The 23,361-nt window shown below is 47.5% G+C and overlaps 1 protein-coding gene and 1 pseudogene across 1 annotated transcript in view; both read left to right on the top strand.

Moving 5' to 3' along the window:
• The first annotated feature begins 3,814 nt into the window (after window positions 1-3,814).
• Window positions 3,815-6,919, top strand: LOC104850368 (annotated as a pseudogene).
• A 16,109-nt stretch (window positions 6,920-23,028) lies between these two features.
• Exoc3l4 (exocyst complex component 3 like 4) overlaps window positions 23,029-23,361 on the top strand; it is a 20,563-nt gene continuing 20,230 nt past the window's right edge. Inside the window, exon 1 of the mRNA XM_010607370.3 lies at window positions 23,029-23,125. The gene's annotated coding sequence lies outside the window, so the exon portion shown is untranslated. The remainder of the gene's footprint in view (window positions 23,126-23,361) is intronic.

Genomic DNA, 23,361 nt, shown 5'->3' on the forward strand with positions numbered 1-23,361 from the left:
GGGGCGGGGCGGAGAGTGCGCTGCCGAGATTGCGGCCCTGCGCTTGCGCAAAGGCGCCTGGGCGGGTCGCGGGGCCTTTCTGCGCTTGCGCGCGTCCTGGGGCGAGCTGTGCAGGTCAAGGTGAGCGCGTTAGCGAAGAACGTATACGAGTCCTGGGCTTGGATGCTGAGAGCGGCCCTAGAAGAACCGGGCCTCGCGGAACTGAGACCGCAGAGGCGCGACCCTACCCTGTAGTGTCCGTCTCAGAGCCAGTCCCCAGACTCATGACTTAGGTTCGTCGTCTGTCGGGAAACGGACACTGGTCTCAGGCTGGGGTTGCTTGGCAAGACACTGCTTTTCAAGTTATTGGTTTGTTCGGGATTCGATTGGCAGAAGGAGATGGATGGAGGACCCCTCACACACAAGAAAGCCCTGGTCTAGCCGACCGTGGTGGCGCACGCCTGTAATCCCGGCACTCCGGAGGCTGAGGCAGGAGGATCGCTCTGAGTTCAAGACCAGCCTGGGCTACGTAGTGAGTTCCAGGTCAGTCTCAGCTACATAGTGAGCCTGTCTCAAAAAACCGAAAAAAATAACATAAAAAAGAAAGCCCTGGTCTGGGAGAGGATGGCCGGGCCAGGCTGGGAAGCCCTCACCGGGGCAGGAGCTTGTGGAGCAAGGGAGCGAGGAGGGGCTCGGGACCGAGGGCCCTAAAACCACCTGAGCCGCGGCGTGCTGCTGCTACAGGAAGGCAGCCGGGAGGAGCCTGTGGGCTGCTAAGGAGTGTGTTGTCTCTAAATTGCACAGGGGAGGGCCTGGGATTTAACTCTGGCACCGCGCCCACCTTACAAGTGCAAGGTCCTGAGTTCATCCCAGTACTGCAAATAAGTACATAAATAAGTAAATTGCACAAGTGTGCATATAAGTAAACCTCCAAACTGTCCAAGATCAGTGCATTTCACTGTGTGCGTGCATAGATAGATGGACAGATAGAGTGAGTGGTTTGGGAAAGAGATTGAGACGGTTTCACTATGTAGTCCAGGCTGGCCTGGAACTTGCTGTCCTCCTAGCTCTGTACACCACTGTGCCCAGCTTTAAAGTTCTGTGCTTAATAGGTTATAACCTAAGTTTTTAAAATGCAGGTAGAAACAGTCTGGTACTAGAGGTCAGAGTGGTAGGTTACCTTTAGAGGATGAGTTGGAAGGGCCAAGGGAGCACTCTAGGAGGGTGGGAACCTTTGTACCTTCATCAGCCCATTGTGTTGCGTGGGACTATATGTACATAAAAACCAGCCTGTAAATATTTGTTTACTATGTATGTGTGATACTGGAATATTGGGAGGAGGGGGCGCTGGGCAGATCAACTAGCCCAAGATCAAAGCTTCCCAATAGTTTCAGGATAAAGATCACATTCTTTACCTCATCCTTTAAGTAGGATGACCATACTTCTGAAAGAGTCCAGTCTCCCTGATTCATCTTTATCCCACTGTTAAATGTCCTTTATTCCCATTAGCATCTCCATGAGACAGTCTGTCCTCTCACCCTGCAGGCTCTATCTAGCCTTCCAGCCTGTTCCTACCCCTATCCCTTCAGTCTCTGAGTCCAGCCTCACTGGCCTCCTTGCTACTCAGCTGTTTCTGATACTCCTGCCTCAGGGCCTTTGCACTTGTCAGCCCTTCTTCCACTTTGGGTGCCTGTCCCATGATGCGTCAGCCCAAAACCCCTTCCGGTGGCGCCTCATTGAGCCTTGCCTAATTTCCTAGGACAGGTCATACCCTGTAGGTTTACTTGTCTGTGTGAGGTTTACTCACTAGCCTGGGACTTGAAACATTTCAGTGCCTCAGTTTCTCCAGGTAGAAAAAGTAAGACCTACCTGAGCACTTACCACAGTACTTGGCTCATGATGAATGCTCACACACTGATGCCTACTATGGTGCATTAGGGTCATTTCAAATACCAGGGAACTGAGAACAGCTGATGGGTTGGGTAGCCTTGTGCTCTGGCTCTTGGTCCCAGACCAAGTAAGCCCAGCTGGATGTGTACCCAAGCACCCATGAAATCCTCCTGTACCGTTAGAATAAATTCCCATTTGAAGTCGAGTACAGTGGCACACATACGTAATCCCAGCACTGGAGAAGGAAGCTGAGACAGGAGGATTGCAAGCTTGAGTCCCACCTAGGCAACTTAATGAGATCCTGTCTCAAAAAATATAAAGGGGCAGGAGTGTACAGTGCCCCTGGATTTGATTCTCAACACCAGACAAATACATTTGCTCCTACTTGGGTGATACCAACCCCAGACTAGGCTGGTCTATTTCCTAGCACCCCAAAAAAGCACATAGTGTATGGTTCCTTCAAGCAACAAAGACTCAGCTCTGAACTTAGAATGTGCTGATCCATGGAGCTAAACCTCTGAACTTAATTTGACTTCAAATCTTTCAGCTTGGGTCCCTTGGGCCAGATGAGCAAAGCAAAGAGGGCACTGGCTTGGCCCCATCTGCTTCTTCCCCACCCTCCCAGTTATGGCCAGGAGCTTCTGGGGCCGCTGCCTGGGAGGAGGAAGGAGCTGGGAAGGGATAAAGCTGACCCTTTGGTGAAGGCTCCTCAGCAGCTCACTGCTGCCCTATCCTGAGCCATTATCCCAAGCATGTGTCACTTTTTGGTGCATTTAACTGGTGGCTGTAAAGGGACTATCAGGCAAAAACAGGCATGACCTGTTGGTCTCTTGTTCTCTGAGAAGTCCCTTGGGAGCCACTGCCACTCAAGGTGAAGGAAACAGTGCTACAAATCCTCTCCCTTCCACTCAACCAACTTATGTTCGTTCATTCTTTCTTTTCTTTTTGCTATGTAGTTCAGGCTGGCCTTGAACTTACTATATAGCACAGGCTGGCCTCAAACTCCAGCAGTCCTCCTGCCTCAGTTTCCCAAGTGCTGGCATTACCACTCCTGGCACCCAAAATGAAATTTTTTAAATGTCTGGGGATGTAGTTTAGTGGTACACCACTTGCCTGTGGTCAAGGTCCTGAGTTCAATGCCCACTACCACAAAAGAAAAAAAGCCATAGATTATTATAGGAGACAAAATATCCAGTGTCCAAAAAGGTGAAATCATAGTGTCTGGCATCCAAAGATTGCTACGCTTTTAAACAAAGCAGCCAGGTGGGCCTGGTGGCACACACCTATAATCTAGAACTCTGGGAACTGAGGCAGGAGGATCACAAGTTCAAGACCAGCTTGGTCAGTTTAGCAAAACTCTGTCTCAAAACAAAATTGGAGGGTGAAGGAAGGGCAAGGGAATAGGGAAAAAATAAGAACCAAGATATACTGTGTAAAAGTACAAGATCCCAATGATGAGTGTAACTGTATTATATATACTTAAAATGTACTAATAAAGGAAAATAAACTATGTAAAAGTTTGTGGGGGGGTTGGCTGGAAGCCTAGTACAAAGGCCCTCTGTTCAACCCCTAGTTCTGGGGGCGGGGACACAACTCATAAGAGACTAATCAAACCTAACCTAGAATTTACACAGATGTTAGAATTAGCAGAGAAGAACATTATAACAAAACTATCCTATATATTCAAAAGTTAACAATCTGAAAATCATTCTAAAAACCAATGGAACTATAGAGATGAAAACCACAATTTCTGAGATGGAAACTATATGGGATTAATGGACCATTAGACATTGCTTAAGAAAATACTGAAGTTGAAGGCCTAGAAATAGAATTTATTAAAAATAACAGGGAAAGATGGATGTGGTAGCACATGCCTGTAATCCCAGAATTTGGGAGGCTGAGGCAGGAGGATCGCTGTGAGTTCAAGACCAGCCTGGGCTACACAGTGAGTTCCAGGTCAGTCTCAACTACATAGTAAGACCCTGTCTCCAAAATGTGAAAAATGAGCTTTTCAGTCAGATGCTGAGAGGGTCTTTGGATCTTATTTGGTGGTTTTGCAGATTAAAATGGAGGCCAGAGGGAATGGACCCTGGGGGTGTCATTGAGAGCAACTGGAATGGGATTGTTGATGACTTTGATGACATGAGTTTAAAGGAGTCTCTCTTTTTTTTTTTAAGTACCAGGAATTGAACTCAGGACCTTACACTTGCCAGGCCGGCAGTGGCACCACTGAGCTAAATCCCCAATTTAGAGACTCCTAAAGGAGTCTGTTCTTCAGGGCATCTATGGTTGAGGTTTTGAGAAGCCTTCAGCTATTCAGTAAAAGCCATTATTCTTTTTTTTTTTTTTTTGGTATTGGGGATCAAACTCAGGTCCAAGGTAGATGTCAGAACTACTGAGCTAAATCCCTGGCTATTATTCTTTGTATCAAAGATCCAAAAGATAATTCTGGCCCTTGGAGACTACAGAGCAAGTCATCATGGCTGTATTGGTGGAACAAGTGTTCAAAGTGAAATGCAAAAACTGCAGGCTGAAGCACCGCACCTTCTTGTTGGTATACCGTGGGGAGTGTTTGATATGATAAACAGTAGGTTATCTTTCTCCAAAATGGATCCAAATGTTTGTTTTGGATGAAGCAGACACTGAGCTAAATCCCCAATTTAGAGACTCCTAAAGGAGTCTGTTCTTCAGGGCATCTATGGTTGAGGTTTTGAGAAGCCTTCAGCTATTCAGTAAAAGCCATTATTCTTTTTTTTTTTTTTGGTATTGGGGATCAAACTCAGGTCCAAGGTAGATGTCAGAACTACTGAGCTAAATCCCTGGCTATTATTCTTTGTATCAAAGATCCAAAAGATAATTCTGGCCCTTGGAGACTACAGAGCAAGTCATCATGGCTGTATTGGTGGAACAAGTGTTCAAAGTGAAATGCAAAAACTGCAGGCTGAAGCACCGCACCTTCTTGTTGGTATACCGTGGGGAGTGTTTGATATGATAAACAGTAGGTTATCTTTCTCCAAAATGGATCCAAATGTTTGTTTTGGATGAAGCAGATGAAATGCTGAGCCAAGGGTTTCAGGATCAAATGTATGAGATTTTCCAAAAACAAAATACAAATATTTGGGTTGTGTTTCTGCCACAATGCCAACTAATGTGTTGCAAGGACCAAAAACTTCATGAGAGACCCAATTCGAATTCTGGTGAAGAAAAAATCGACCCTTGAAGGAATCAAGCAGTTTTACATTAATGTTGAAAGAGAGGGATGGAAGTTGGATCCACCTTGTGATTTGTATGAGACGCTCACCCTTACACCAACTTTTTCTTAGTGCAAGGCACAGAGTGGACTGGCTCACAGAGATGCCTGCCAGGGACTTCAGTTTCTGCTACACATAGTGATGCAGATCATATAGGGAGCGATGATGTTATCACAAGGAATCCCTCAGGGCCCAGCCGAGTTCTGATCACTGCTGACTTATTGGCTCGTGGGACTGATGTGTAACAAGTGTCTTTGGTTATAAACTACGATCCACCTACCAGTCCTGAAAACTACATCCACAGGAGTCAAGAGCCGCAGCCGATGAGGAGATGGTGCTTGGAATTGGCACTGATGTAATTTAGGACGTGGAGTTGTGAGCAAAACAGCAGACTGAATAAAGAGTAAGTCAAACTGGCAGAGTGGTCGATTCGGGAGGAAAGGTGTGGTTGTAAACTTTGTTACTGAAAAAGACAAGCAGATTCTTCCCAACAGACTTTCTACAGCACTGCAGTGGAGGAGATGCCCATGGGTGTGGCTGACCATATTTAATTCCTGGGATGAAATAGTTTTGAACGCCACACTTGCTGTTGCTGAACAGGCTATCACAACATGCACTGTGCTTCTTTGGGAATTTTTAATCTTGTCTCAAAGCTCTTAATAGGTCAGAAATACAGACTTTGACAGCAAAGCGACATCAGTCATGAGCTCTTGTGAGGAAAGTCATTGGGTTTATCCTCTTTACAATTAGACCGTTTGGGTGGGTATAAAAGATGGCACTCGTAAAATCTTTCTTTCTTAGCCAATTTATTCCCTAGTTCTGTAGAAATGGTTGTATTAGATATTCTCTATCATTTAATAATATACTTGCAGACTTAAAGATGTGTTGTATAAAACCAGACACATGTTAAACTAGCATATCTGCCTTTATTGTTTATCTTTAGCCTCAATAGAAAGCCCTTTAAAATTAATTTTTTAAGAAAGCGTTTGAATACATTTTGTTTAGTATTGTATTTATTCAATAAAGTATTTAATTAGTGCTAAACCCCAGCAAGCAATCATATCCTACGTAGGGTTAAACCACACTAAAATTGCCATGTTGCATGTCTTAATGAAATTTAAATGTTAAATAAATTGTATATTCACTTTTTTAAAAAATGAACAATGCATCAGAGAACCATGGGATAATCTCAAATGACCTGATAAATGAATAATTGGGTTCCTGAAAGAAGAGCAAGACGGGGTTGGGGGGAATACCTGAAGAAATAATGACTGAAAATTTTCCAAACAGTGAAAATTACAAACCCACAAATTCAAGTTGTTCAGTGGACCAGGTGTGGTGTCCCACACTTATAATCCCAGCACTCAGGAGGCTGAGGCAGGAGGATCACTGCAAGTTTGAGGCTACATAGTGAGTTCAAGGCCAGCCTGAACTACATGATGAGAGCCTGTCTTGGGGTGCGGGGGAGACACTGAGAACAACATCTTTGAATTGTCGAAAGAAGGAGGAAACTTTTTTCTCCTCTTTTCACACAACAAATTTATTTAGAGTGCTTTCTATTTAAGGATCACGAAATTGCCTAACAGTTTTCTGTTTATTCCAATTAAGTACCATAAAGATAGTTCTACCATAATGACCCTACAGAGCTGGGAATATTAATTACCACAGGACCTAAAACTGGCTGTCCATGAACTCCAACTGCCGTCTTCATGACTTTCCTTGCCTACCTCTTTTCCTTGGTAGATCAATATTATACTAAATATTTTCTAATTCAGCCATTTTTATAAATATCTATAAACACTGGCATTTAAAAAAAAAATCTTAGGGCCGGGGATTTGGCTCAGTGGTTCTGCCACCTGCCTCAAAAACACAGGGGTCTGAGTTCGAGCCCCTGTACCAAAACAACAAAAAACTTATTTATTCCATACTGTAACACTTGACAGATGTTAAAAAGTAACAGTAATTTCTGACCATATCCTAAATTGTTTTTTTACAAAAATAAAAAAGAAAGGAAAAAAAAGGTGCACAATATTTGACAGGCATCTTTAGATTTTCTAGGTAACATTTACTACCTTGAGTGGGCCTTTCTGGTTCATTTCCTAGATGTCCTCCTCTAAGACCATCAATTTTGGGTGGAACCCAGAAAAAAGCAGGTGTCTTCAAGCCCAGGCTTTGGTGGAAGCCTCCCTGCCCCTGAACCTCATAACTCAGATTTTATGCTTTCAAAAACGTGGGAAGTAGACAGATGCTGTGGGGCATGCGGTATGGGAGGAGAATTGCGAGTGAGTTCTCAGGGTTCTGGACTAAGTCTGTGTCCTCTTCCACCTGTGATTCTATTCTCAAAGGCAGCCACTGGCTTGTTGCTGGGTCTTAGTAGAAGCTGAATGCCTGGCCATGGGTACCATGGGACTATGCAACCCAAGCTATCTGTCCTTTAAAAAGAGATCTGACTCACTGTATCATGAGAGCAGATATGTGCAGTGGCATTCCTTTGGAGGATGAGGCTGGGCCCAAACATATGCAGAAGGAACAAGTCAGCATTGTGAGCAGAAAGTGTAGACTGAAAGGGAATAGTGACGCTCAACAACTAGGCCACACACACACACACACTGAGAGGTCCAACTGGAGATTTTATTCAAGGGGTGGGAGGAGAGAGATAGAGCAGAGAGAAAGAGCAGAGAGAGAGAGAGGAGGAAGAAGAAGCAGAGGAGAGAAAAGAACAAAGAAAGGATGGTCCTTTTATCAGTTTTGGGGTGGGCTATTGCTTATTTATGAGGAGTGAGCTACTTTTAACCTATCACAGGCCAGATTGCTTTTATGGGCCCAGTCCTGCAGACACAGATTTCAACTTTCCTGGACCACTGTGGCCTTGGTGGGGAGGGAAACCAGAGATAAGGGCATGAGGTCATTTTAGGAGCCAAGATGTACCAGGAGAATGCAGCCTGTGAGGCGGCGTCACAGCATACTTTAACATGATCAATTCCCTAACATTCCCCACTCTTTGGTTTTAGATGAGAAACAGCAGCCAGTGTAAACCACACGCCAGGGGAAGGGGGCAGAGTGTCTATCTTCTGTAACTACTTCCTGCTGAGTTTGGGGCGATGAGTCGACCTAGGGGCAGACGTGGAGCTTGGCCAGCTGAGTTGGCCTTTATGGACATGGAATTGCTGACAGCAGTAGCATCTTTATTGGAATTGTTGGTAGGGCTTCCTGAGAAAAGTCCAAGCACACAAGTCAGTCAATGAGGGAGGAGAGAGTAGAAGATAATTTGTATGAGGCTGTGGACTGGTTGGAGGGTTACTAAGAACAAGTATAAAGGTAAGATTGTGACTTCAAACAGGGTGAAGTCTGATAAAGTTTTTGGAGCCGTGCATTAGTGATCCAGTTGGCTATGCAGGTAATAGAATGAGGGTGGGGAGCAAACCAGAAAATATCAGTCCAAAGATCATTTAGAAAATGTTTAAATTGAGCCGAGATCTGAGCTATGGTTAGTTAGTCAGCTGTCATGTAACACGGTGGTCTCACTTAGGTCTGTGGCCTGAAGTATCAGCTGGTGAGCCATCTGTCAGGAGACTTGAGTGGAGAGGCGACTGACCTGGGATTGAATAAGACAGAGAACACAGGGGGCAACTGTATAGGTAGATATGGAAAGGGCAGAAGAAATCAGCTGTGGGCCAGTCTGAAGAGTGGCAGGAATTTGATGATTTGGTCAAAGAACTGGCATAAGGTGGCCTGGAACGTGATTTCAGGAGGTCATACCTGGGTCTGAAGGAGGGCTGAGTTAGGCTGGGAGTAAGTCAAGGTACACACCATGGGCCTATCGGCTTGGGTAAGGTTTAGGAGAAAAAACAGGAGCAGGAGAGGAACCATTATTGTTTCCAGCAATTAATGACAAAGAATGAGATTATGAGGTAATAGGTCAATGAGAGTAAACACCTGGAAGTAAAATTATAATTGGGAGGAGATACTGTGGCCAATCCTATCTCAAGGACAAGTCCCAGGAGTATTAATATAAAAAGACTTGGTGCTGTAGTGTGAAATGTGTCCCAATACCCCATGAGAGGATGAGAGGGTAAACAGTTAGATTTTCTTATCTGACTCAGGACTGGATGATGGTGAAGGATCCAGGGCAACCAGGTCTTCTGCAATCTGAGTAAGTTTGACCTTCAGAGGTCCTGTGGATGACATCCTGTGGATATGACTGGGAGAGGAGCATGAAGATATGTTTTAACACGAAAGTAATGAAACTATCCTGGAAGGGACTTAAGTTCAGAGCAGGGCTTTGAGTGTATTGTCTCCTAGAGTTTTCTGGAGTAACCATAAGTGTCTTATATATAGCCCTTTTCATATATAGAGTCTCTGAAGATATAGGGTGGCCTTTTAAACAAGACCTCATATGGGGAGAACCCAGTATGACTTGGGGTATCTCTTGTTTTAAAGAAGGCCAAAGGAGCCAATCAACTCATAACTCGGTGTTATTTGACAATATTTACCTTAATGGTATAATTTATCATTTTTTAACCATATAAGAACTCTGAGGTCAATAAGCAGTATAACAGTTTAGCTAGATCTTGTACAACCTTTATTATAAATGCTGGCCCATTGTCGCTGTCTATGGAGAGAGGCAGACCAAACCTTGGAATTTTTAATAAAATCTTGTATACCTCCAAAGCCCTCTGTTTTTGTAGGGAAGGCCTTAGGCCCTCTAGGAAAAGTATTAACACATTTATAACCTTTACAGGGGGTGAGTGTCTTAATCAAGAGGAATATTTGGGAGGAGAATGACCCTCAAAAGTCTATCAGTGCCTGTTTATTGATTGCCTCTTTTGGTTATTCTTTTCTGCTGGGAGTTTAAGACCAAATTAAAGTGAGACCTGTGTTAATCAATATGGACCTCTTGTTAGAGAGGCATTATTTTGGAACCATGTATAGAGCCTCTTAGCTCCCAGTGTCAGCTGTTAGGATGGGTCCTGCCCTTGTTTGACCATGGTGTTTTTAGTAAAAGCATGGAAGATTTTTTTTGGTGACCCTCCTTTAGCACACATTACATTTGTCCTCTGGTGTCCAGCAATCTCCCTGTTCAGGAGGTTGGGTGACTTACCAAAGATGTAAGATGTTAATGAAAAGATGGAAATAAAGTGGTTGTAGATGGGGAGGGGAGGAGAGGATGAAGGGAGGGCAGGGACAAGGGGAAAAAATGAGAACCAAGACTTGTCATGTAGAGGTACAAGATCCCAACAATGAATGTAACTGTACTGTATCCCTAAAATGTACCAATAAACTCAAAGCTGAAAAAAAAAAGATGTAAGATGTTGTAGAAAAGGTTCCTTCGTAGCTTGGATCTTTGATGACCTTGGAGGGCCAGAGCTAAAATATGGTGATCTCCGTAGCCCAGTTACCTTTTAGTGTTGGTCTCTGTACTTTGGTGGTTGAGCACCCAGAAGAGAAGATCAGTGACATCAGTAGTACAGTAGGAGTTTAACTATCATAACTATCTAGATAGCAAGTATCCTGGGATTTAAAATATAGTTAGAGGGCTATTATTTTATCAATCATGATTGTTTAAGTAGTTAATTTTTTGTAGAATGTTAACAGAAAAACTTGTAATCAGGAGCCACACATAATGATAATATTCTAGCATGACAATCATGATGACATCTTGGTAACAAACTTAGATGTGTATCATAGTATAGAATAGCCATTGTTAAATGTATTTATCTTTTTTTAAAAAATATGCATATAGACAAAAACAAAAATCCAGGAAACATATTTAAGTTATTACCTTTTAATATGGTACCATCTAAGGAAAATGTATGGGTCTATAAATATACCTGTAACCATAAGTAGGTGGAGCAGAAGAGAAGGGAGAACACCTGGATCAAAAGGTTATTGTCATAAACAACATGAATTTCTTTATACAGAAAATATTATATTTTGAAGATAACCATCATAAACATATTATAATAGCATATTTAGCAAGCCATATCATTCTATAATGCTATAAAAATTATATGGGCTCCGATTAGTGAATAAAGATCAGAATAAATTTTCTGAGCAGCTGCTTCTTTATTTACCAACAGGACTGTATCCAAACTTAAAAGTGTATATTTAATTATTTTTAAATTTTTATTTGACCTATAAAACCAGATAACATTTAGACAGACAAACATATAAGACAGTTTAAACTAGAATGTACCCAGATGTGTTTGGCCAATTGAATTATAAAACCTTTTAGTTATGACTAGTCAAAACCTTTGCAGGTCATAATTAACAGAGGTCGCTTGTAGAATTAGGATTAAAAGGAATAAAAGCTCTTTATGACTGCAAATGTAAACCTTTTATAACAAACTTGAAATGAACAAGCAAGCACAAATAAATCATTTCCATACACCTTCTCTATATACTTAGGCCTTCTGGGTCCTGTTACCTGTTTCTAACAAGATACACATACAAAAACCTTTTATGTCAAAAGTATAACTCTTATTTTTAGATTTTCCAATATTTTTTGTTTCGTTTACTAGTAACCTTTTATAACAAACTTCAGCTTAAAGTGTCCCTTTTCTGTTCTCAGATTGTTACATCTTAAAATTTGACTGACTGCCAATAGAACAGTATTAACCCTGAGTTTTTAGAAGAGAGCAAGTTAACCCTATAATTGCAATTTAAGAATGTGCAATGCACAAGAAGTGTTTTAAGTACACCAAAGGGTGAGGCAATTGGACCTTTTCTAAAGGGTAAGCACATTTTCTGAGAGGCAGGTTTACCAAGTGAAAAATCAACAGATATGGCAAGCAGTTAGGTGGGACTGCAGGTTCAATAGCTTGGGATAACAGAAGACAAAAGGAAGACATTGGAGTGTTGGAAGGGCTTAGCATAGAAAAATGAATGGATGCCGCAATCTGGGATAAAAGGTCACGACCCAATAAGGGAACGGGACAGGATGGGAGGTCTAGGAAGGAATGAAGAAATGAAAAATTTCCAATTGTGCATGACAGTAGGGGAGTCTGTTGTGGGCGTTGTTTTTGACCTTCTACCCCAACAATAGAGGTCTGAGACAGGGAGGTAGGTCTCCAATATTTTCTCAATGCAGAAAAGCTGGCACCAGTGTCCAATAAGAAAATAATAGTCCTACCTGCCACGATTAAGGTTACCCTGGGCTCCTGGACGGTGATCTGCATTGGGCCAGTCATGCCAGGGCCTCTTCATAGCCCTTCAGCTGTTGCCAGACCTATCAGGTCGTCCTTCTGGGGAGTAGCGGGGCTGGCGGCTCGATGGTGGGTGGACGCCAGGGGGCAGTCAAAACCCCAGTGTCCCTTCTGTTGGCACTTAGGGCAAGGCTTTGTGGGCACTCTTGGATTTGGGCAATCACTGGCCCAATGACCCTCTTGATTGCACCTGTAACAGGGTCCTGGTGGTTGAGGGGACCCCCTGAAGGGTCCCTTTACTTGAGGCAATTGTGGCTTGGCAGGATTGAAGGCTTGTGCCAATAACTGGCACTTTTTGGTGATCATGAGATCATCATGGCCATGATAGACTTTGAATGCTGTAGCCAGAACATCTGCAGGGGGAATCAAAGTTCCCCTTTTGATCTTTTTTAGTTTAAGTCTAATGTCAGGGTAGCTCTGAGAAAAGGAATACATCATAATCTCTGGCCATCGACAGATTTAGGGTCAAGTTTGGTATGTTGATGGAGGCCATCAGTTAGTCTTTGTAAAAAAGCAGATGGATTTTCATTCTTGTATAATTTCATTAAGCTTTTCATAATTCATGGTGGCTCTGCGAAGCCCATGAAGGAGACAATTAACGTACCTGTCTCAAGCTTCAATTCCTGCCTCAGTGTTGTAATCCCATCCTGGGTCCTATTCCAGCGGCAGCACCTACTGGATGGTGGTTGTTTGTCAAATGTCCTGGTCTGCATGAGCACGAGCCTGATCCAGCACTCTTTTGCCTTCTTCAGGAGTTAAAGCATTGGTGAGAATAATAAAAAGATCATTATAGGTTAATTGATAAGACTGTGTCAAGAGTTGAAATTGTTTTACAAAGGTTGTTGGATCGGCAGTAAAAGAACCAAGTCTGGCTTGGATGAGAGCTAGTTCAGTCATGCGGAAGGGGGTATGAACGCGGAGGATTCCTTCAACCCCTGCTACTTCGCTACTTCGTGCAAGGGCACCTTCCTGTGGCTCATATGGGACTGGGAACGAGTGAGAGGTGGGGTTGGAGCATGGGGCGGAGTGGTAGGACGTGCTGAGGGAATGGGAGGAGTAGGAGATCTAGGAGGAGAGGAGGAGTCTGACGGGGTAGGGGAAGGAGTGGGTTGGTTTCCTGGTGCCCGGTATGGGGGAGGGTCGTCGGCCCGGTCCTGCTGGTCTGGGGAATGAAGAGGGAGGGGGTGGGGGGCGGAGGGACTGTGGGCTAGCAGAAGTGTGGAGAGGAGGGGGGGGGGGGGGCGGAGGGACTGTGGGCTAGCAGAAGTGTGGGAGGAGGTGATAGAAGAGACAGTCTCCAGGCAGTGGAACAAAGAGAGGTCTGGTTGCTAAGATAAGAAAAACCCTGGACATATGAAATCTCCGACCACTTTCCTTGATGCTCACAAAAGTTATATAGGTCCCTAATTAGACCCGGTTCAAGGGAGCCGTTAGGTGGCCAGACATTTTGATTGTCTAATTGATATTGGGGCCAAATTTAAGTGGATAAGCAAACTAGCCATTTGGGTCTTAGGTCAAGGCCCTCCAAATTCCTGAGTAAGCATCCCAAAGGAGAGTCTACGGGTATGGAAGAGCCAGAGCCCACGACCACCAGGACAGGAGGTTATCAGAAGTCCAGACGTCTCAGAGAGTTCTGATAAGACCCCCTCTTTTTCTACACCCGGTCTAGAAAGCTGAAACTCAGTCTCTTGTGAAGGCGTCCCTCGCACAAGATAGGAATTTACAGGGAGCTAAGTCCCAGACTTAGCTCAGTTGAGTCCCAGACTCAACACAGCAAACCCGGTTTGCCAAAACTGAGGGACAGAGGGCCTGGGCCCCGGCCTTGTCCCGGACGTGGTCCTCGTGGGTGGTCTGGAACTCTGGGATCTCCCGTTACATGAAAGATGCCTCAGAAGGGGGAACTTACCCAATATCTGGTGTAGACCTGAAGATAGGTGGATCAGTGTTGGCTGTGAGAACGGCGCCAACGAAGGTGTTCTCAGACGTCAGGTGGGGGCTGAGTTGGAGCATCTTGGTATCTGGGTTTCGGGTCCCCAGATATTTTAACCTGTGGACCTGGCAATCCCAGATCCTGCTTCTGACACCAATGAAAGGGAACAGTGACACTCAACAACTAGGCCACACACACACACACCGAGAGGTCTGACTGGAGATTTTATTCAAGGGATGGGAAGAGAGAGAGCAGAGAGAGAGAGAGAGAGAGAGAGAGAGCAGAGAGAGAGGGGAGGAAGAAGAAGCAGAAGGAGAGAAAAGAACAAAGAAAGGTTGGTCCTTTTAACAGTTTTGGGGTGGGCTATTGCTTATTTATGAGGAGTGAGCTACTTTTATCCTATCACAGGCCAGATTGCTTTTATGGGCCCAGTCCTGCAGACACAGGTTTCAATTTTCCTGGACCACTGTGGCCTTGGTGGGGAGGGAAACCAGAGATAAGGGCATGAGGTCATTTTAGGAGCCAAGATGTACCAGGAGAATGCAGCCTGTGAGGCGGCGTCACAGCATACTTTAACATGATCAATTCCCTAACATAGACTCCTGAGGTAATTTACTCGGACCATTTCGCTAACTTCTTAATCCACAGCTGTGCACCCATGCAAAGTCAACTGAGGGTGAAAAAGTGTGGGCCTGCCATTAAGATTGGTCTGCACAGCCAGGTGTGGTGGCGCCTGCCTGCAGTCCTGGCACTGAGGAAGGCTGACACAGGAGGAGTGCAAATTTGAGCCCAGACTGGGCAACTTAATAATTTAGTGAGACATTGTCACCAAACTGAAAAAAAAAAAAGGGACCAGGGATGTGGATCAGTGCAAAGGCTCTGATTTCAATCCTGCATAACACTAAAATAAATAAATAAATATCCACATGGGATGCCAGCTCCAGCCAGAGGCAGATGGCCACTGCTAAACAGACACAGGAGAGGATAGAAGAGAAGTCCTCCCAAAGAGCAAGACTTCTGGGTAGCTTCATGTGGGTTGACCAGCCAGTATATCCCTGGGGGGAAAGGCAAGGAAATGGACTTCTCAGAATGGCTCAGGATGCCTGTCCATGGGATGAATGCTCACCAAATGGCATTTACCATGGGGGAGGCTCTCAGTACTCAGGGTGACAAGATGACTACTTCCCATTCCTCCCCTCACCAATGTTTATTCGAAGGACCCATGTGTGAGTGACCAAGGAGGTCACGATAGAAGCTTCTTGGGCCAGCAGCATGGACTTCCCTCACCCTGGCCAATTTAGCTTCCTCATGACTGGAAGCCCAGTCTGCCGGCCACTCCCCACAGCCATCCCCGGAGGCACTAGGCCAGTGACGTTCAGCCCTTCCAGCCAGGTCTCTATTCCAGGCAAGGACTTGCCTTCCCAGCCACATCGTTTGTACCAGAGCCACAAGCAGACTTGCAGAATGCTTTGATTTATCTATCACCATAGTAACTCCAACATCACGTTAGGCTGAAGGACAAGGAAGTACAGCAGAGTTTGTGCCCCTGTCTCACCTCCTGGAAGCAGCTGGCCTGGGGGCAGGGTGGAGTGGTCTATAGAGGAGTCTTCATCCTGGATGAGAGCCAGTGCCCAGAGGCAGAAGAGCTGCCTACAAGGGGTGGCACATGGTGCCATCCCCAGGAGCCCAGTGCATGATCCAGGAGCCAAGGGGTGGAAGTCCCTCCTGTTCTTTCCTTTCGGGTCTCTGGGCCAGTATCCAAGGAAGGCTGTCCTCCGGAACTGATGGGCCACAGCAGGGGCGCCTGCTCCCAGCAGTTCTGGGGTCCTTCCTGCCACTGAGCTGCACGCAGAGAAGGAGCCCTCTGCTGGCCCAGACCCTCAGCGTGGGTCATCAGGGGAGCAAATGGTCGTAAGTGAGGTGGCAGGCTGGAACCAGGGCTTCACGATGGCGCTTCCTACAGCTCCTCCTAAGAGCGGCTTCATCTCCAAGAGGAAGGGAACTCAGAGACAAGTGAGAGAAGACGGATCAGGAAAGAACAGAAGTTCGGGTCTTCCCTTCGGGACGTAAAAATTAAAATGTGCTGCTGAGGAGGCCGCAGAGGAATGGACCCAGAGGTAGAGCCTCCGGCAGTGTGCTGTGCCTCCCTGGACGGTGCCCTTTCTGCCCTACACATAAGGACTGGCTGGGGTGCTGAAATCTGGGCCTGAGATACGCACACACCCAGCTGATCCGTGACCACGGGAGAGGCCGGATGCTATGTGCCCTTGGGGCAGGGACACGGTGCCCTCCATAGAGTAGACTGAGGTGAAGGCTAAAGGCTGGGTGGGTGGGAGGCCTTTGCCCTGCCCTTCTCTGTCCCCCAAGAGGGCCAGCCCCGAAGCCATCATGCCTTCTGACTCCTGGGAGGCTGTGGCCTGTGGTGGGAGTGACAGCTCCTGTCTCAGGCTCTGGCCACTGCTCCCTCTAGCCACCACACAGCAGCCAGAGACCATGATAGCTGACCCATCCCCTTGACTTGCCTGGATCGCCCAGGCCTCAGAAGCGGGCCACTCATGAGTCTCCTCAGCTTCCCCGCCTGTGGACCCTGCCGTGACCCTGCCTGCCACCCGCGGTGTGCAGTAGTGCTCTGCTTCTCATTTGAAAGAGAAAGTTTAGGCCCAGCTGCTGCCACACACCTACAATCCCAGCACTCTAGGAGGCTGAGTCAGGAAGACTGAAAGCTTGCACCCAGCCAGGCCAATGCAGCAACTTAGCGAGAACTTGTATCAAAATAAAATATAAAAGAGCTGGGAATTTAGCTCAGTTGTTCTGTCGCCTGCCTCGCAAGCACAAGGTCCCAAGTTCAATCCCCGGTACCAAAAAATAAGTAAATAAATAAATAAATAACAATTTAAAAGGCTGGGGCTGTAGCTCCATGCAAAGGCCTTGGATTCAATACCCAGGACTTACTGGAGAGAGAAAGAAGGAAAGAAACAGACAGATAGACTCTAAATGTCCCCCAGGCAGACATATAAGTATGGTACATCCAGATGTGGCACTCCATGTTGCCACTAAAAAGGAATGTAGAGCCATTTATCTCATCCACCCAAAGCTGCTGACCCTCCTCAGGATGACACCAAAAGACTCCTAGAATTAATAACCAAATTCAGCACTGTAGCAGGATACAAAATCAACACACACAAAAATCAATAGCATTCTTGTACACCAATAGTGAACTCACCAAGAAAGAAATAAGGAAAACAATACCATTTAAGGAGATTGAAGTGGACCTCAGAAAAGGAAAAGAATCCCGTTTCTGGATAGGCAGAACCAATATAATAAAAATGGCTACACATCCAAAACTGATACACAGATTCAATGCAATCTCAATCAAAATTCCAACAGCATTCCTGGCAGAATGAGAGAAAATAATTCTAAAATTCATATGGAGCCAGAATAGCAAAAGCAATCCTGGGTAACAAAAGCAAAGCAGGAGGCACTACATACCAGCCTTCAAATTATATTACAAAGCTACTATCATAAAAGCAACATGGTACTGGCACAAAAGCAGACGTGAGGATTGATGGAACAGAACAAAGGAAGCAGAAACGACCACAGGCACATTCAGCTGTCTGGTCTTTGACAAAGGAGTCAAAAGCATGTGTTGAAGAAAAGACAGCCTCTTAAATAAATGGTGCTGAGCCAGGCGTGGTGGCACATGCCTGTAGTCCCAGCACTTGGGAGGCTGAGGCAGGAGGATTGCTGTGAGTTCAAGATCAGCCTGGGCTAAATAGTGAGTTCCAGTTCAGTCTCAACTACATAGTGAGATCCTGTCACCTAAAAAAAAAAAAAAAAAAAAAAAAAAATGATGCTGGGAAAACTGGCTCTCCACATGTCAAAGATTGAATCTAGAGCCATATGTTCCACCATGTACTAAGCTAAAATAAAAATGGATCAAAGATCTACACGTTAAAATAAACATTCAGTCAGCTGGAACATAACATAAGTAAAACTCTTGAAGAGACAGATGTAGGCAAGGACCTACTTTCTTTCTTTCTTTCTTTCTTTTTTTCTTAAGGACTTTCTGAAAAGCACCCAAATTGCACAGGAAATAACATCAAGAATGAAAAAAATTGGATCATATCAAATTAAAAACTTCACATAAAGGAAACAACCAACAAAAGAGACAATCTACAGAATGGGAAAAAAAATTGGCAGCTACATCTTGGACATCTTGGACAGAGAACTATATGTAGAATACAGTATGTAGAGAACTATATGTAGAATACAGTATATAAAGAACTAAAAAAATTAGACCCCTCCAAAAAAAGACCTAATCCAGAAATGGGTAGGCTGGGAATTTAGCTCAGTAGCACCCCCTGCCTGCCTTGCAAGCAGAAGGTCCTGAGTTTGATCCCCAGTACCAAAAACAAAACAAACAAACAAAAAACCTAAAAACTAACAAAAAAGGAAAGAAATAGACAATTGAAATAAACAGATACTTCAGAAGTACAAATGAGCAATAAATACATGAAAAATTTTTCTACATCTCTGGCCATTAAAAAAATGCAAAATAAAACAACACTGAGATTCCATTTTACTCTGGGAAGGATGGTTATCATCAAGAAATCAAGAAGCCGGGTGTGGTGGCACCCACCTATAATCCCAACATTCAGGAAGCTGTGGCAGGAGGATCGCTGCAAGTTCAAGACCAGCCTGGGCTATATAGTGAGTACCAGACAGTCTGAACTACACAGTGAGACCCTGTCTCAAAAAAGGAAATCAAATAATAATAAATGCTGGTGAGGCTGAAGGGAAAAAGGAGCCTTTCTATATTGTTGGTGGGAATGTAAACTAGTAAAACCACTATAGAAACCAGTATGGAGAGTTCCCAAAAGGCTAAAAATAGAAATTCCACTCAAAACAGCCATTTCCTAGGTATCTTCCCAAAAGAGTTAAAAGCAAAATACTACAGCAATACATTCACACCCATGTTTATAGCAGCACATCTCACAAAGCTAGATCTTAGCAGTGGCCTATATGTGCATCAACAGATGAATGGATAAATAAAATGTGATTGTACTCATTGAAGTACTACTGTGCTATAAAAGGTGAATTTGAGTCATTTGAAGGAACATGGATACACTTTGAGACCATCATGCTAAGTGAAATAAATCAGATGCACAAGCGGCATGCTTTCCCTTATATGAGAAAGCCAAAGTATAAATAATTTAAAGAACAAAATAAAAGATACATAATAGGAAACAAGGAGATTAGATCTTTTGCAAAAAGGAAGGGAACCAAAATAGAGGAGGGAGAGGGTAGGTGGGGAAGGGGATGTACAAAGAATTAAGAGGCGTTACGTACATGTACCCGGCACAGGTCTCCCTGACATGGCCAGCACCTGAGCTGCCCCTGGCAAGGACTTGGAAGACCATGGTGTAAGCTATGGGCCTGCCAGGGTCAGACACAAAGGAAAGGCCATGTTAATGTCAGTGCACAGGAAGGAGTGGAGCGTGGGGCTCAGGGCCTCCTCTGGGAGCTGGATGAGGGGGACAGGGGAGCCAGAGCACCCCAGAAGACCCCAGCAGCCCCTGGGAATGGGAGCCAGGCTGGAGACAGCTCCCAGTAGAGATGGAACAACGGCCTGGCAAATGAGCTTAAAATAAAGCTTTAGATGTCTGTACCAGCCAGGCCCCACAGGAAACACTTCACATCCCCAGATTAGGGTTATTCCAGGGGGCATTGGCAGAAAGCCCAGTGACAGAGGGGAGGAGATAGGGCCCACAAGGATGGTGTGGAAGGAGCTGGGGTGGGTGCTACAGGTCTGGGGATGCCCCAGGTTGTGTCAACCTCTCCCTGCTGCAATGGGGAGGAGCCTCTGGGCTGCATGGTGGGGGCGCTGCTGCACGCCTGGGAGGGAAGGAGGGGACAGAGACAGGATATTTATCCCCTGGTTCCTCAAGGCCCCTGGCAATATCCCTGCCAAAGGCCACCCTGCTCTGCAGGGAGGTGGGTGGCCAGATTCCAGTGCCCACTGCCCCTGGCCCAGGCCAAGGCTCAGCCTCAGAAAGCTGTGCAGGCCGGGACTCCAGTGCCAGGCACCCACAGGTGCCAAGACCCCAGCCCCTCTCCACGTTGAGGCTCAGGGAGTCACAGTGGGAATAGGACCTGCAGGACAGGGAGGATGCTGAGGGCAGAGGCTGGCCCCGCGCAGCTCCCAGCCTGGCCCTCAGCTCCCAGAGGCGCGGAGGCAGGGCAGGGAGTCAGGATGGCATCCAGGGCTCCCACGGGACTGCAGGTGCTTTCCTGCCTGTGCTCAGCACTTAGTACATTGGGCTCTAACCCACAGGAGATTCAGGAATTACCTTCATTTCACAGAAGCAAGTCCAGGTTTGGGGGCCAAGTAGCTGAGGCTCCGTGGCCAGCTCTGGCTCAATCACCACTCACTTTGCTCTGAAGCAGCTTCTTCCAAATGCAGGAAGAAATGCCTGATCCAGTGGAAACACTCCCCCCGGCCCAGGCGGAGCATGCTCGCTCCTCTCAGCCTCCCTCCTGTCCACACATAGCCTCACTCCCCTCTGTGTAGTGAAGACAAGGAAGCAGCTCAGAGTGGGCACGGCCCTACCTCGCAGCACACAGTGAGCTGGGCAAGGGGCCAGGGCTTCACTGAGCCTGTGTGGCCACCAGAAGCCTGGGCACTGCCCGGGGCGCCAAAGGCGCCAGAGAGGCCTGGGCTGCCTGGTGTAGACAGATAAGGCTGGAAGGCAGGATGCAGTCACTCTTGTTCTCCAGTCTCTCCTGTACTTTCTGCTTCTGAAAGCATTGGTGGGAAAGCACCAGCCCCTGGGGATGCTGGTGGAGGCCAGGAGGAAAGAGAGGGACAAAAGGAGCCACATTCCCTGGTGACCCAGCTTCTTGGACCCCCACCTCGACCAATGGCAGCAGGACTGGGGACCAAACTCCCAACAGAGGGGCCTTGCATTGGCCCTCCCCTGCCAGGGTTGAGTGAGAGCAGATTAGGGACCTCAGGGTGACATCGCACCTGGACACCACTTGAGCGATTCTTCCTATCTGCCTCCTGAGGCCCGGGGATGGAGAAGATGCACAGGGGTGCAGTGTGCACCCTAACTCCTGTCAGTGCCCTCAGGATCAGTGTTGATGCAGCCTGAGCCCAGGGCTGGCCCCACCTCACCCCAGAGCGCACACTCTGGGGCCCTTGCAGTGTTAGTCAACTCCCTGAACAGAGCCACGCAGGGCTGGGGTCCAGGTGTGCCTGGTGCTTCAGGCTGGCGGGTGTCTCAGTGCCCCTGGGGATGCATGTCAGGAGGAAGTGCAGGTCCGCTGCTGGACAACCTGCCGAGGAGCGGGTGGGCCGGAAGGTGGGCCTTCAAGGGGGCTGTGCCACCCCAGGTGACGTGTAGGCAGCTGCTCTCTCTGGCTGCACCTGGGCACTGTGCTGGGCAGCATGGCACAGCAGCCTTGCTGTGCTGGCCTGGAAGCCCTCCCTACCCCGAGCTGTGGGCGGGACTGGACAGAGAGGGTGGGGCTGTCCCTCCACCTGGGCAGCCTGGTCACTGCTTTGCCCCACGGGGAATTCACAGGACACCCCGGCCTTGCCAGGCAAAATGGTGGCTTGAGAGGCTCCTGGGTGGCAGACTGTGGGACCCAGCCAACACCTATCCTGGCTCCTTGGAGCCTCAGAGGAAGGAAGGGGAACCGGCATTCCCTGGGGGCCAGGGTGCTCTGTCCTCCCCAGCTGTGCCCTCAGTCTCGGTGTCTGTATCAAGGAACAGAGACCAAGGGGCAAAGGTCCCAGCCTCCCCTGGATGTGGCCAACGCGAGCTCCAAAAGGCTGCGGAGAGGAGCCCCCAGGGGCCCAAGTGGCCTGCACCAGGAGCTGCACCTTGCACTGCACTCTGCAACCTTGGGCAGCTTCCTCTGTGCTCTGTTTCTTCCTCCTAAAACAGGATAATTTGTCAAAGAACAAGGCCCTGCTGCCCCCAGGAAGGCTGCTTCTCACACACCTCCGTCCTGCTAGGCCAACTCTGTGCTGTGCGAGGTGCACGGACAGACACGGCCTTTCCCCTCCACGCCTCAACCAAAGGCGGCCGTGACCCTTACTGGGTCTTTTCCACCTCTGGCTAGCAGCTGCCCCTAGTGGCTGGGAGGCTGGTGGCTGTGTCCAGGCTTGAGGGGCCCTGGGGCTCTGGAGATGCCACTCACTCCTGGTGCCGGGCCCATGTCTCCCTGCAAACACCGGATGGATGCAGTGGGGCAGAGGAGGGTCAGGTGGCCAGGGTGGGCGACCATCCCGCCCCACGACCTTGGTGGAGGTGGTCTTGGGCAACTCCAACCCCCCTGGTCACTTCTGCCAGGTGACAGGCCTCCTACAGCCCCACCCTGAGACTTTCTTTGGCTTCCACCTCCATGACCCTGGTCACCTGTCCCCCTGCCCCGCCCTGGCCACCTGACTGCAGCGTTTCCCAGCAGCCCCTGGTCCCGACTGCAGCCCAGGTCCAGCTCTGAGCCGGGCAGAGGCCCTCAGGGCCTCAGCTTCCCATCAGTGTGACGCTGTCTGGCTTCACCTCCTTGAGCCTCAGTTTCCCTGACTGTACCGGGGGCGGCGCTGGATGGGACAGGAGCACCCACCCAACCTGTCCCCTGTCCCGCACCCCAATCCTGCGCTATCCTGGGGGTCGAAGGCGCAGGGGGAGGGGGCTCCAGGCTGGCAGCTCCCATTTCTCTCTGCTCTCCTGGCCGTGCGTCTGCCGGCCACGAGGGGGCGCAGGGGACGCGACCAGGGCGTCGCCCCGGCTGACAGTGACCCGGCCCCCACTTGTCCGGACAGCAGCGCTGGCTCGGGGACGTAGGATTCCCTTATTAGGGTATGTTTAAAACTCCGAAATTTGATTATTTACTTCCGGAAGCTCCGTCCAGCCGAGAGTGAAGGTCCCCACCAGGCCTTCCGAGCAGCAGGCAGTCAGGAGGGGCGGAAGGCCGGACCCGGCGCTTCCTGCACAGGCCCCAGCGCGTGGGCAGAAATGCTGGGCGCGTGGACAACGCGGCCGCCCTGCGCTCTGTGGGGTGTGCTACCCAGGTGTGGCCACCAGAGGGCGACAAA

Source organism: Fukomys damarensis, unplaced genomic scaffold, assembly GCF_012274545.1.
Source record: "Fukomys damarensis isolate Sample0158 unplaced genomic scaffold, DMR_v1.0_HiC HiC_scaffold_21, whole genome shotgun sequence".
NCBI lineage: Eukaryota > Metazoa > Chordata > Mammalia > Rodentia > Bathyergidae > Fukomys > Fukomys damarensis.